The following is a 15,518-nucleotide window of genomic DNA, read 5'->3' on the forward strand; positions in this document are numbered from 1 at the left end:
GACCCGAGGTGGCGCCGAGGAGCTCTGCCTGGAGTGATGGCCGAGGTGTGTAGAAGAGGTGAGGGCACCGAGTAGGCTGCAATTAAAAAAAAAAGGGGTGGTGGTGGTGGTATTTTTATTTCTTAAACTTGTGTTGCGCTCAGAGATACTTGTGTGGCGCTGCCACCCCTCTCTCGACATTTAGGCTTAGGCGGAGGGTCTGCTATCGAAGTAAAAAATGAACACACCTGTCAAAGAATAGTGCAGGCGGACGATCACCTGCCCACCTAGCTGCTCCTGGGAAGGGGAACGCCGGGCTGTGTTCCAAGCTCCCCGTGCGTCACCGGTCCTCTGGGCTGTATCAGGATACCGTTCCCTCCCCACGTGAGCTCCCGTCCTTCTCGGAGACAGCCTCCTTCATCAGCCGCAGCCCCGGGAGGGTCTGGCTCAGGAACGGCCAAGGGAGGAGACGGAGGAGTTCATGATCTGCGCTTCCCTGAGTGCAGTAGCTAAACAAGTAGCTCCCGAAAAGCACACCGGGTTTGTCCATGAGCTCCGCTGCCTAGGACGTGAAAGTTGTTCCCAAATGCTGGTTGGAAGGGAAGTCGTTTCTTAATTTCCCCTGGATATAGGCAGTAGTAACCTGAATTCGTAGTCTCACAAAATGAAATCGTAACTTTAATTTGTGGTCACGTGAGTGCCACCCTTGGTTTGTTGAGTTTACATTTCTTCTTTGTACTCCTGGTTTGATCTCTGATGAAGAATCTGGAAGAGAAAAAAATATCCCAATTTTGATTTTTCGCCTGATAATTTGATGGAGGATTGTGTTAATTAGATGACCCTGGTTATAATTGACAATTGGACGCACTCTGTATAAACGTAGAATAGACCCATTTGTCACTATCCTTTGCCTCTAATTTCACTTGAGAAAATTCTGTGCAACTGGCATGGAACTTTCAGGTTTTTACAGATGATATGGTTGCATTTTAAGGAGATTTTTCTCACTCAGAAGTGTAGTATGTAGTGTCCTATCATTCCATGTTGTGGAAAATCTGATTATTTAGTCATAGAACTTCTAAAGAGAGATTTCATAACTTGCCAAATGGGTGTTATTTTAAAGTTACAATATTAAGAACCTGTTAGATTTTCCTTATTCACTTAATTCATTAATGCTATTTTTCAGTGTCTGACATTGTGGCTATCAGTTTCCTATTTGGTCATTCCATTTCATACCATATTTTATATATTTGGTTCTCTTTTATTAAAATTTTTTCCTTTATATTGAACTTATTGGGGTGACAGAGGTTAACAAAATTATACAGGTTTCAGGTACACAATTCTGCAACACGTCTTCTGTACACTGTATTGTGTGTTCACCACTCCAAAGCAAGTCGTCTTCCATCACCATTTATCCCCCCTATACCTTACTCCACCTCCCCCTACTCCTATAGCTGGTGTTCTTGCTATTGCACGACATTGTCTTCTTCTTAGCCCAGAATGCTCTTTTGTGACATCTAGTGTTGCCATGACACTTTCCTCTTCTGCCACACATAAGGTTTCTGTACTAATTCTAACCCCCAAAATAGTTTTAAATACTCATTGATAGTGGCATAAAATTATAAACTTTTTGTTCTTTATAAGTGGATGCACACAGAGGATAATTTTTATTCTGGTTCATAAAATATTTCAAGGGATGGATAATTTAGGCCTAAAGAAGACCTGATTGCACACATGTTCCTGTTTATGGTCTTTCCTTGTTTTTATTGACAGTCCCAGCACAGTGTATCTGACCCTTTATCTTTCCATTTGTTTCTAGCTGCCCATCCTCTTTCAAAGTCAAACTTGACATCTATAGCATATTCTTTCTTCCTTTACTTTTGCCTGCCTTCTATGTAAATGCCATTTTTGAAATAGCATTTCTGGTCCTCTCTACCTAAATATAAAAAGTTTCTAGATCCATCTTTGTATTACTTTATAATCACCTTTCTTTTCAAATATGTTAATATTTTCAATATTATAAAATAAAGTTCATATTTTCAAAATATATGATATTTTATATTTGGCAACTACCTAATTTCTTGATTAAAAGCTACTTGATTTCCATTGCTTTTTCAGAGTTTTAAAATATTTCTTTTGCTTCACTTTCATGTTAGGAACACTTTTTTTTAAAAAAAATTATATTTTATTGATTTTTTACAGAGAGGAAGGGAGAGGAATAGAGAGTTAGAAACATCGATGAGAGAGAAACATCGATCAGCTGCCTCCTGCACACCTCCCACTGGGGATGTGCCCGCAACCAACGTACATGCCCTTGACTGGAATCGAACCTGGGACCTTTCAGTCCGCAGGCCGACGCTCTATCCACTGAGCCAAACCGGTCACGGCTTAGGAACACTTTTTGTCAGCATCTTCATTTGAGCCATGTCATGAAAATAATTTCTGATGATATGTCTTTAGGTAATGTGACTACAGTGGTTTACTTGATTTTATTAGCTGTTGTAAAGTTATTTGCTGGATTCAGTTCATTTTTTTGATTGATTGCTTTATTTTAGGAGTTGTGATAGGCTCAGTTAATAAGTTTATGGCATTTGATTAATTTTCATTGTGCATCAAGAAACTTGGAATAACTGGAAATGTATAATAATCTGAAAAAAAGATTATTATATGGTTGTTTTTGATAATCGAATCTTTAGTAAAATGTGGTTTTAAAGCTAGAGAGGAAAAATATTTTCTGTATAGTCAATGTATTTATTGAGTAATTGCTGAATGTTATTTATTCTTTTCAGTTATCATTCTTTCAACAACTATTAAAGAAACGTTTCTATTTTTAAGGATATTAGCCTAACATGGCAGCAAACATGCTTGGAAAGTGAAATAAAAGGAGAGAGTTTAATAACCAGAGGAGAGATCAGTAATATAGGATCTTATAAGTCAGTGAAAGAGTGTATGAGTACAAGTCATTATGAGTGTAACTTGTTCAAAGGAGGGAACAGTAAGTGGCCAGAAAATTTTCATGTCTCCTAATATGATTTAGTATATGGTATTAATGTGCTAATTGATTGTATTAGAAAATTCACTGTAGAAATAACAGTTAATGTAATTTCTTAAAATAGAATAAAAATCTCAAAGTTGGGAAAGGAAAATCTTAAAATGTATTTAGTTAGAGCTTATTCTATGTATGAAAAAAAGCCTAGATACATGCTATTTTACATTTGACAATGACCCTAATTTCTTCTTGATTAAGAACCTTTTGATTTCTATTGCTAACTTGCAACTTGCTCATTGTTGTTTTTTTTTAAATCCTCACCTGAGGATATTTTTTTCCATTGAGGGAGAAGGTGAGGGAGAGGAAGAGGGAGAGGGAGAAAGAGAAAGAAACATCCATGTGAGAGAGACACATTGATCGGTTTTGGCCAGCATCGGCCCCTACTGGTCCGGGATGCAACCCAGGTGTGTGCCCTTGACTGGAATTGAACCCGAGACCCTTTAGTGCACAGACCAGTGCTCCAACCACTGAGCAATCCTGGCCAGGGTTTGCTTATTGTGTTATATCCAGGTGTAGGTAGTGCAGAATTGGCATTAGAACTTAGATCTCCTGATTCCAAGTCCACTGCTGATGGCACTCTATTTGGTTGCATTTTGCACAACAGAATTCTTGTTTTGTATTTGGTGCATTTGATCTTGGCTTTGTCACTAACCAGCCATGAGACCTTGGAAAGTTACTTAGCCACTCTACATCTCAGTTTACTATTCTGTAAAATAGGATAATGGTACCATTACCTTCTCCATAGGATTGTTAATAGGATTAGATAAACATACATTTAGCATGTAATAAGTGCTCAATGCATGATGGCTTTAATCTGATAATAATAAGTAGTATTACTAGTAATTCAAGGAATTGTATTTAATTACATATAACCATATTATTCTTAGCTTATTAATTTGGTGAAGTTCATGTTCCTTTTGACTCTTCTAGAGTGCTAGTAGTAGTTTTTTGGCAGGTCATAGTTGAGGAATTAAGGTAAAAAATAATGAAGTGGTTTGCCCTGAGTCACCCTGCTAGACTAATTCCAGGTTGTCTGAATTCTAATGCTTTGTCACTGCATATGCTTCCTCTCTAATTAAGTAACTCTATTAAAATGGAGCACAATGTCCGTTTTGTTTTGGCCTCAAAAATTAATTCTCTATCTCTTAAACATGGCTTACAACTCAGCATTCTTATTTATGTTATCTTTTAAGTTACAGTAATGTTGAAAGTATCCTAAGAATTTAGTTGAAGTTAAAAATTGAAAACCTCGTCATTAAAAAGTGACCCATAATTCAAAGATGTTACCTATTTTGTTTTCATCTACATTAAGTTGATGTCACTCCTCCCTTATCCATTTAAATTTTAAGATTGGAGATATTTTAGCATTAGGAAAGGATTTTGAGGATTTCTTCTGTAGTAGTTTAACATTGCAAAGTTTTATCTTTCAACATTAATATGGACATAGTGATAGTAGTAGTTATGGTATTTTACATTCAGATCAACTGTGTAAGTTCCCACTCTTTTTTCTTAGGTTGATGTTTTTAAAAAGCATGTGTTCTGCTGCTGATTATATTTCATCAAATTAAGATGCATTATTATTTACCACTGTCTGTTATCTGTCACTGTATAACAAATAGTCCCAAAATGCAGTGGCTTAAAACAATTATTTGCTTACTATTCTCTTGCTTAGCTGGTCAGTTTGTTTACTTTTGAATGTTAGTGGTTGAAGTCATTCAGATGGCTTCAATCATCTAGCCCAGCAATTTTCAACCGGTGTGCTGTAAGAGTTTTTAAAATATGCAATACCTGACTATTTAGTCAGAGGCACAGACCCCTTTTCCCTTAGATTGTCAAATAAAAAAAATGACAACAGCCAACACAACAGTAGTCCTCTGGCATGAATGCCCTGTCTTGAACCATAAATGTATAGGTCACATAATAGAATTGCATCTTATTGGTCATGTCGCATAATAAGGTTGCATCTGATTGGTTAATTCTTGGTACCAGAAATCCTTATATGCAAGTATAGGCACCTGATTTTTTAAAAAGTCACTTTGGAGCAAAAAGGGGAGGTAATTACTATTATTATTATTATTATTATTATTTTTTTGTAAATCAAAATTATACCTGTTTTTTGTCAGATTGGCAAAAAATATAATTTTTGTGTTTGTGTGCTGTAGAATTTTAGTAATTAGTTTATGTGTACCATGAGGTGATGAAGGTTGAAAATTGCTGATCTAGCCCCTTCACTGAGGCTGGATTGTTTAAGATGTCCTCATTAAAGTATCTCACAGTTACCTGGGGCTGTCAGTGGGGGACAGCAATTGGTTCTCTTTCATGTGGCCTCTCTATAGGAATAGTTTAGGTGGTTTACATAGTGGCCACATTGTTCCATGAGGGTAAGAGCTGAAGCTGCAAGGCTTCTTGAGTCATTTCACTTCAGCTACATTGTTAGTCAAAACAAGCCACAAAGCTAGCCCAGATTAAAAGGAGAGGGGAGGATTAGATTCCACTTCTTGATCAGAGCAGCTGTGTCCCTCTTGATACAGACCTAGGACCTGGAAAGATATACCCAGAATCAAATGGTGAGACAGTTACAGGATAACCTCAATACACACTTCTATTCAAATAGGGGAGGAGGGGGAGGCACGAATGCTGGTCCATAGCAAGTCTGAAATCCAGCCAGGTTCCTGTATTTATTGTCCCCTACTTCAGGGGCAATGAGTGTTCCTTGATTAGGTACCAGTTCTACTACCTGAAAGTCTTTCCTTAATCTGTTCCTTTCTTCTGCTTTTGGCTCCACCTTCTGAGAAGTCATTTTCCTCTGTCATAAATGACCCCTGTTTGTAGCTGAGTAGCATTTTCAGTCAGCTTCCTACCTGTTGAAAGTTGGGAGCTCAAAAGCCTCTTTTCATTTTGAAATGTCTCAGTTCCTTTTAGTTCAGATTGGCACAACTCTCTTAACAATTTCTTGTTAATCTTATCAGGGTTCAAACTGTACCTTAAAACACATCCATTATTCTTTTTGAGACAATTGTTTTTATGTAGGCTAGATTGTCAGGGTGCTTTGGATCAACACTCTTAAGTTATTTAGAAAACCTTTTGTCTAGGTTGAGCATCTCCTATGGCCAGTGAAAGCTCTCAGGCAGGTATAAGGGGAAGCTGCTAATGGGGGTGGGGTATTTTTTTTACCAAACTAGTATTTGAACACAGTTTTATTTTGGTCCCATGAGTCTAACAATAATCATAATGGAGATGATGGTGACTGAAAAATTTTGAAAGTAAACTCTTTTACTGATATTACCAAAACAAAGTTTTTGTGTGGCTTTTTTGGGGAGTACAATTAATATTTAGTAGTGCTGAATGCAGATTCAGGACATTTATTGGATATTTTCTTAATATGATTCACCAGTGTGATATAGTTTCTGAGAAATATATATTGGATTAATGAAATTAGTGATCATTTTTAAAAAATGAAAGTACAATATTCTGTTCTGACCTATCCCACAGGTATGCTAAGTACTTATTTAAAGAGTTGGTTGAACAAAGTAGAATGTGCCCAGAGAAGAAGTCAGAATAGTCATGAGTCTGGAATCAAGCTCTAGGAAGAATAATTGAAGTTTAGATTACTCAGTAGGTTTCCGTCTACAGAGGCTAAAGGGAAGTACGAGACATTCAGATACTTGAAAAGTCTTGATTGGTTGAGTAAATAAACCTGATTTTGCTTCAGAGGAAAAAAAAGATCTAAGGCTAATTGTCAGAGCTTACATTGAGATACTTTTGTCCTAACAAAGATTTAAAAGCATCTGTTAGAATAGCCTGACAATGCTTTTTTTGGTAATGGAGTTCCCCAGTACTTGAAGGAATTCAAGCAGAATTGGGATGACCTATCAGAGATGCTGAGGTAGAGATTTTTTTTATGTTGTTTTTGATTTTACAGAGGGGGGGTGGGAGAGGGCGCACATTGATCGGCTGCTTCCTGCACACCCCTACTGGGTATTGAACTTACAACTCGGGTTGTGCCCTGACTGGGAATCAAACTGGTGAACTTTTGGTGCATGGAACGATGCTCAACCAACTGAGCCACAGTGGCTAGGGCTGAGGTAGAGATCTTTGTATCTTAAGTTTTTTGTACTTTGAACTCTGTAATTACATTTTTGTACCAGTATGGACCATTTTGTGAATTAATAAACTCTTATCTTTTAATGTGTTGGTATTAGGATTGAGTCTGATCATCTCAGCTAGAAAGGAGGCTTCATGTTTTAGGGGCCTGCTATGCTCTGAGCCTCAGTTTCTGCTGAGGGAATAGCCCTTAGTGGTTGCTTACACAAAGGTGATCATGTCCTCTGTTGTGTGACCCTTGCCACACTGGCCTCAGCTGACTGGTCTTACCAAAAGTACCCGGCCCAAGAAAAGCCAGTCTCTGAGCTGATCAGAAGCAAATAAAATTGTTTAGTCCAAAAATTTTGCCCCAGTAGGAACAAAGATAGCTAACTGTGCTATCAGGAAAGTGAATGAAAGCAGAGAGAGAGAGAGAGAGAGAGAGAGAGAGAGAGAGAGAGAGAGAGAGAAAGAAAGAAAAGTCAGGTAGTTGTAGTGGGAATAACTGTGGAAAGACATGAGGAAAGAGCCTAATTATCTTAATCATGAAACACTAGAGTAGAAATCATCTGGCCTGGACTTCTGAGGGTTATTTTCTAGAATTCTTGTCCCTTATTAGAACTGATCTTGAGCTACAAGAGATATTGCCATGTCTTGAAGAATTCCAACTTCTGTGAAACCTGGCATCTTTTTTTAAAAATAATCCCTCCCTTCCCCCAACATTTGAGGTGACCAGAATTTGTTTCATTCAACCAGAATTGCCAAAAGGTAATGCAAGGTAACATTTTCTTGTGAAAACCATGATAGAGTTAAATCTGTATTTAGACTTAATATAGATCTGAATGATAGAGTATAGGTCTACATGATAGAATTAAACCTGTATTTAGTTTTTGGTGATAGAGATGTTTTTAAATCACATAGGGGAAATTTCCCAACTTTCAATAGGTGTGGGAAGTAAAAGTTGAAGTGGAGGGTGATTGGATTTGACTTTGTACCAAGTCTTATTACTTTATGCATATATACATAGCCCATGGACACAGACAATAGTGTGGTGAAGGCTTGGGAGTGTAGGGTGCGGGGCAGAGGGGGTCAATGGGAAAAAAACAAAGGGGACATCTGTAATACTTTCATCAATAAAGATAAATTTTAAAAATATGTTTTTATTGATTTTTAGAGAGAGAGGAAGGGAGAGAGATAGAAACATCATCGATTGCCCACCTTCTGCACGCCCTCCCCCGCCACCTCTAGGGATTGAGCCCACAACCCGGGCATGTGCTCTGAAGGGGGATTGAACCTCGATCTCCTGGTTTCTGGGTCTATGCTCAACCAATGAGCCATGCAGACAGGGCCAAGTCTTACCACCTTTATTTTGTTTCTTTTGTTACTTCTGAGGCAGCCTGTACTGCCCTATAACTTCTGACTTCACATGGTAGACCAGCATGGAGCCCCTGTTCTCCTCCCCTATGCAAGAACTGCCACAAGAAGTCTTTGTAGACCTATACACAGAGAGCAATCCACTAATCTCCTTCTCCCTGGTGGGTGCTTTTAAGAATTAGTAATATTAGTTTTTCAGTTGATGGATATTTGGGTTGTTTCTACCTTTTGACTATTATGAATAGTGCTACTATATGTATTTGTGTACAAGGTTTTGTTTCAACACATGTTTTAAAATCTCTTGGGTATATAGCTAGGAGTGGAATTGCTAGGTCATATGGTAACTGTTGAATCATTTGAGGAACTGTTGGACTGTTTTCCAAAGGGGGTGCACTATTTTACATTCTTGCCAGAGGTATATGAGGGTTCTGCTTTCTCTACATCCTTGTCAACACCTGTTATTATCTGTTTTTTATTCTAGCCATCCTAGTGGGTGTGAAGTATCTCGTTGTGGTTTTGGTTTTCATTTCCTTGATGGCTATATGATGTTGAAGCATATTTTTATGTGCTTATTGGCTATTTGTATATCTTTAGGAAAATATCTATTTAGATCCTTTGCTTATTTTAAAATTGGGTTGACTTTTTTGTTATTAAGTTGTAAGAGATTTTTATATATTCTGGGTACAAGACCTTTATCCAGGTATATGACTTACAATATTTTTTCTATTTGTTGATATTGTCTTTTTACTTTCTTGTTAATGTGCGTTGAAGCACAAAAGTTTTAACTTTGATTAAGTCCAAATTATCTGTATTTTGTGGCTTGAATTTTGATATTGTATCTATGAATCCTGTGCTAAATCTGAGGTAATGAAAATTTAATCCTATGTTTTCTTCTAAGAGTTAATAGTTTTAGCTCTTTGAGTTAATTTTTGTTTATGGTGTGAGGTAAGGTCGAACTTCATTCTTTTGTATGTGGATATCCAGTTATTCTAAACCATTTGTTGAACAGATTGTTTTTTCCCCCCCATTGAATGATCTTGGCACCCTTGTCAAAAATCTCTGTACTTTTTCTTAATCTTGCTAAACAAATGGAATATTTTATCTAAAAAGCTCTTTATATTTCATGCAGAATGGCTCCCAAATACCTGATGATTGTCCCTAGAGTATATATATGTTAGCTTGCCCAGCTTTCAAAATTGCCAGAGCTAGTGTTGCAACTGCTTCTAAATCTCTGCTTGCTTTAAGATGTTCTTTTTTTAAAGAAACAATGTGATAATGGGTTTTACACTTGTTTTTAGAATATAATTTTGAACACACTATCAATATTACCAACTTGATTTTTCTTTTTCCATAAAAGAAACACTTCCACTTATTTTACAAAATACAGATGAATTACTGAATACATATTGGAACCTCTTAAACTAATAAAGCAAGGGAATAAGTGTATTATTGTAAGGTGTTTTGCATGAGTGTTGTGAGATCAAACATTGAGTATTGGTGGGATAAAACTAGGAAGAAGGGATTTGTAATAGCTATACACTGATAATTTTAACTTGATTGTTAAGTTAAACAAGGAAAGATAAATACAACACTTGAATGCAAGTGACTTAGTATGTGTAGCTATTAAAGGTTTTTGCTTATCAGTCAAAACAATGGATATTGTAGAAACATTATTACACAATAAATACAGTGGCCTAGTTGTATGCATGCTGTTGGCAGCCATTTTACTTGTGGGAATCCTCTAATGGTGGTTAGAATCCTCATATGGGGATTTGGAATAAATATAGAAAGTGGTGAGAAATGAAAGTGGAAAGTGGTGGGAAAAGAGTAGGAATATTGGCTAGTCATGGCCAGGAGTTGGTATACTAGTGTAATTTTACTACCATTTAGCAATTTCCCTAGAGCTGTTAATACTTGTTTTAGGTTGATTTAGTCAATCTTGTCATTTTATTTTTTGGCATCTGAGTCATAAATTTTAGTGAATTTGCATGCAAGTAAGTGGCATATTGTAAAAATGCAAATTAATGTATTTTCAAAACTAAAAACAAGTATATTACATGCTTTTTCTATTTGATTAAAACAACTTTTTATGGAAATGTTTATATTTGAATCTCAGGGGTACTTAACCACCATGTAGAGTTGAGTTTTCAGGAAAATATTCTATGAACTATATGTATTGCAGACAAACATTTCTGTGTCTTTAACCTGGTGTTAGGGGGGTTAGAGGAAGGAGTAAATGAACTTTGCAGAGCTTTGTCTTCCACTAGCAGAGGGGAGTAGGTAAAAGGGTGGCTCTAGAACCAGGCCGCCTACCAAGTTTGCTTCTCTTACTTCCTAGCTAGGTGACCTTAGGCAAATTACTTAATTTATCTGCCTTCCATATATAGTTGTTTTGTTTGTTTGTTTGTTTTTTACATTTTTTACAGTTCCAGGAGTTGTTTTTTCCCTGCTGAATCAAGACAAAGATGGGAAGCTCTTAAAATAACAGTGCAAGATTATCTTTGGTTGCAACATGTGATTATTTATCCTCCCTATTTCATCCCTAAATTGCCTATATTTTCTAAGGCAGACTGTAATTTTTATTAACTTTTGGGTATTAACAGAAATAGTAACAAAGACAAAACATACAAATTATTGGTTGTCTTACAAAGTTTAGGGCTTTTTATATATCATAAGAACTGAGGGTAATAATGAGAGCTGTTTATTTTTATGACAAATTACCTTGTGATGTAAGTTTTCTTTAAATTTTGGAAAGTTGTGCACACTTGTTTGTTTAATGTCGGTGATTTTTGAAGAGGACTGTTTTCCAAAGTGGCTATACCATTTTATATTCTTGCCAGAGGTTCTTTTTATGATATTTGAGTCTGTTCTTAATGTTATGATTACTTTTTGAAGTCATGGAAAGCTAGCAGGAGGTGAATTCTGGTCTCACAACTGGAATTCTGAACATTCCCCCTCCCATCCCCCCCCTCCCCAGATATATTGTTGTAGAGAATGCTTAGATTTGGTGGTACTATGATTTTAAGTACTGACCTGGGGAGCTTACCTACCAAGTTATCAAGAGTAGATTATTTGTTTAGTCAGAATTTGTTTCATAAGAAAATCTTCTATGAACTATACATTTACTCTTAAGTGGAAAAACTACATTTAAAAGTTAAATACTTATAATATGACCTAATTACTGAGACCTTTTAAAATTTGTTCACATAATTTTGCTTGGCACATTTAGTGGTATTTTGGTATTTCATATATTAAAGGAGCAGATGACATGATATACTGTATATAGAGAACCCTAAAGATAAGTGAATTCAGTAAAGTAGCAGGATACAAAAGAAATATCCAAAAATCAGTTGCATTTTTATACATCAATAATGAGCTCTCAGAAAGGGAAACTAAGAAAACAATCCCATTTACAATTACATCGAAAAACCCCACGTAGGAATAAATTTAACCAAGGATGTAAATAGCCTATACTTGGAAAATTATAAGATACTGAAGAAAGAAATTGAAGATACAAATAAGTGGAAGCATGTACCATGTTCATAGATAGAAAGAATTACCATCATTAAAATGTTTATACTATCCAAAGCAATCTATGGATTCAACACAGTTCCTATCAAGATACCAACGGCGTATTTCATGAAACTAGAACAAATATTCCACAAGTTTATATGGAGCCACAAAAGACCCTGTATAGCCACAGCAATCTTGAGAAAGAAGAACAAAGTTGGAGGAATAATTCTCTCTGATATCAAACTACTATAAGGCCATAATAATCAAAACAGCATGTATGCATGGTACTGGCATAAAAACAGACGTATAGATCAATGGAACAGAATAGAGAACCCAGAAATAAACCCACGCCTCTATATTCAACTAATATTTGACAAAAAAGGCAAAAACATATAATTGGGTAAAGATAGGCTATTCAATAAATGGTTTGGGGCAAATTGGACAGATACATGCAAAAAAGAAAAAGAAACTAGACCACCTTCTTACACCATTCACAAGAATAAATTCAAAGCGGATTAAAGACTTAAATGTTAGACTAGAAATCATAAAAATCCTGCAATCTCTGGGTGATAAGAGTCAATAGGCACTGCTGATTTTAAGTTCACCTTCTTCTTTAGCAGTCATTTATCTAGATGGTAAGAATTTATCCATCTTTGTAATTCCTGTCCCATAAATCATTTCACCAGTCATTCATTGTCCATTCCCAAGTGTTTTTTTTTTTTAATTTTTAAAGACCTAAAATATGCTCTTTGATTACTTAGAGTATAAATCAAACTTAATATACATTTGTTCTCACATTAATCAAATCTGACATGAGCAGGTTTGTATTTTGAAAAACTCCCCATTCTGGTTTATCATGAAGAATAGATTGGGGAGCTGGTCAGAAGATGGGAAGAAGACAAGTAAAAAGGCTATTGTAATTTACATGTGAGAAATACTAGCATCTTGATCTAGGGTGGGGGGCAGGTGGAGAAGTGGATAGAAAGAAAGGAAAAGCAAGAAAGGAAGGAAGGAAGGGAGGAAGGAAGGAAGGGAGGAAGGAAGGGAAGGAGAGAGCTGGGGCTGATAGAAGCTTGAGGGTGATATATGGTTGAATGAATGTTTTTGTTTTTATTTGATTGTGTGCATTTTAAATATGACTGGGACTTGAAATGTAGGTGTGAGCCATCCTATTGAGAGGAAGCAGTTGAACATAGAGAAAAGGATAACTGAAAATATGGGTAGAGATGCAATTTAGTTATCGAGAGAGGTCTCCCCCCAGCCCAACCCCTCAGCTAAGTTTTGCCAAGTTGGCTTAAACTTTTGAACTGTAGGGAGTATCTAATATGAAGAAAAATAAAGGATAAATTAAAGACTGGAGTTATATTTGTGTTATTCTCCCTCATTTTTTGAAGGGAGAGAAAAAAGGGTAAAATGAGTTAAACAGTAATTTAACAGCAGTTTTTGATCAGTGAGTGTGTTGTGGATCAGTATGTATGCTAGGGAGCAGTAAGTATTCAGACCTACTAAAATCTTTCTCTCATAACAGATTTTATTTAAATACTAGAGGCCTGATGCACGAAATTCATGCAAGGGGCTAGGCCAGGGGTGGGCAAACTTTTTGACTCGAGGGCCACAATGGGTTCTTAAACTGGACCGGAGGGCCGGAACAAAAGCATGGATGGAGTGTTTGTGTGAACTAATATAAATTCAAAGTAAACATCATTACATAAAAGGACACGGTCTTTTTTTTTTTAGTTTTATTCATTTCAAATGGGCCGTAGTTTGCCCACGGCTGGGCTAGGCCCTCGAAGCCCCGGCTTCGTCCAGAAGGTCGTCTGGACGGTCGTTCCGCTGTTCAGCTGTTCGGTCTAATTAGCATATTATGCTTTTATTATTATAGATAGTTAATGGCACAAACTTTTTATGTAGAGTTTTAATGGAATACAAAATGGCAGAGAATATTGGTTTCACCTGTTCCAGTTTTAAGGCATGAAGATGGGCTCAGGTTACCTTAGGTGATAGAAATCTATTGTTAGGATTCTTGTAGGAGGGAAGGTAGCCCAACAGTCACTGAAGTTGTACTGAATTCATTCTCTGGAAGCTAACAAGTTGTCTCCTCAATCCACACCTTCCTGCCCTCAACTTCCTTCCACCAAGTAGTGGAAGTCATTTTCACATGAAATCAATATGTATAAAACAGGGAAAAATTGAGTTGCATTGATTCAAGTGAAGATTAGAGGGTTGATCTGTTACCCTTTTTTCCCTCTTGTGCCCTCACACTTCCTCTTTTTCTCTTCACCTTGAGGCCCTTTTAAGGTTCTGCAGTACCATATGAAAGAAAACTCCTGTAACAACAAGTTATTACTCACTAACTAGAATAACTAGTAACTCTGTGTGCCCTGTTTTTGCTTTGGTGATTCATTGGCAACTCTAGTTATTGCCATTCCCTTTAGATGCTATACCTATTGCTCTTTTTTCTGGTCACTATCTGGATCTACTAAGTCTTCACTTGCTGACTATAAACCCAGTTCTAAATTAACTGCAACAATGCCAAATCTAAAAATTTGATTAAAATATTCATATTTCTGTTTTCTTAATTTTCCCCTGAGGCACACATTCCCTCTTGATAATCTTCCTGCTCTTCATTTTTAGAAAGCTTGGGAGGGGGAATCCTGGGAAGTAGAATGATTTCATTCCCTCCTTCCCATGTTCTTGTGGAGCAAGCCTTGGACCTTTATTTTTTGTCTGTGCTGTACTTTTAATTTATCCTTACTACTTGAATTTTTGTTGTTGTTGCCAAGTTTGAGGTTCCTTATTTCAGTAGCTGGTTTCATTTGGTTAAGGCAGAAGGATTTGGCAAGGTGAGGGTGGTTATGAGAAAGTTGATAAGGCTGGAAAGGTAGGCAGGTGCTGGGTTAGATGGTCAGAGCCTTGTATCTCATTTCAAGGAATTTGTATGTTATCTTAGAGTTAGTGGAGAGCCTCTAAAAAAATTGAAATAGATGAGGGACATAGGAGAGGGGTTGGAAGAGGGGAATGACAAGGTTAGCTATTAATTTTTTAAAGGTAATTTTGATATCTGTGTTGAGGAAGATAAATAGGAGAAGGTACCTTATAGAAAAGAGAGCAGTGGTCTTCAGACTAGCAGCAGCACAACACCTGGGAAATACAGATTCTCAGGCCTTCCCCCAGACCTATTGAATCAGAAATTCTGGGGGTGGGGTGCAACAGTCAGTGTTTTATTTGATTCTGATGTATGCCAAAGTTTGAAAGTAAGGATATGGAGGCCAATGAGGTTACATTTCAGTTTGCAAATGTTTTTCACATTAATTATGTAGTTGATTTAGTTGAGATGTTCATTATGTTTGTGTTTTATATTCATAATTACATTCACAATCAGAGAAATCCTATATATCCTATCTAATAAAAGAGAAACATGGTAATTAGCCGTACGGCCGCTACCCTTCCCATTGGCTAATCACTGAGATATGCAAATTAACTGCCAGCCAAGATGGCGGCCGGCAGCCAGGCAGCTTAAAGC

General features: G+C 36.7%; 1 protein-coding gene across 2 annotated transcripts in view; it reads left to right on the forward strand.

The window, feature by feature from the left end:
- Positions 1-15,518, forward strand: part of SCAMP1 (secretory carrier membrane protein 1) — a 69,880-nt gene that overhangs the window by 555 nt on the left and 53,807 nt on the right. The gene's annotated exons all lie outside the window — the stretch shown is intronic.

The sequence above is a fragment of the Myotis brandtii genome, unplaced genomic scaffold, assembly GCF_000412655.1.
Source record: "Myotis brandtii unplaced genomic scaffold, ASM41265v1 scaffold115, whole genome shotgun sequence".
Classification (NCBI taxonomy): domain Eukaryota; kingdom Metazoa; phylum Chordata; class Mammalia; order Chiroptera; family Vespertilionidae; genus Myotis; species Myotis brandtii.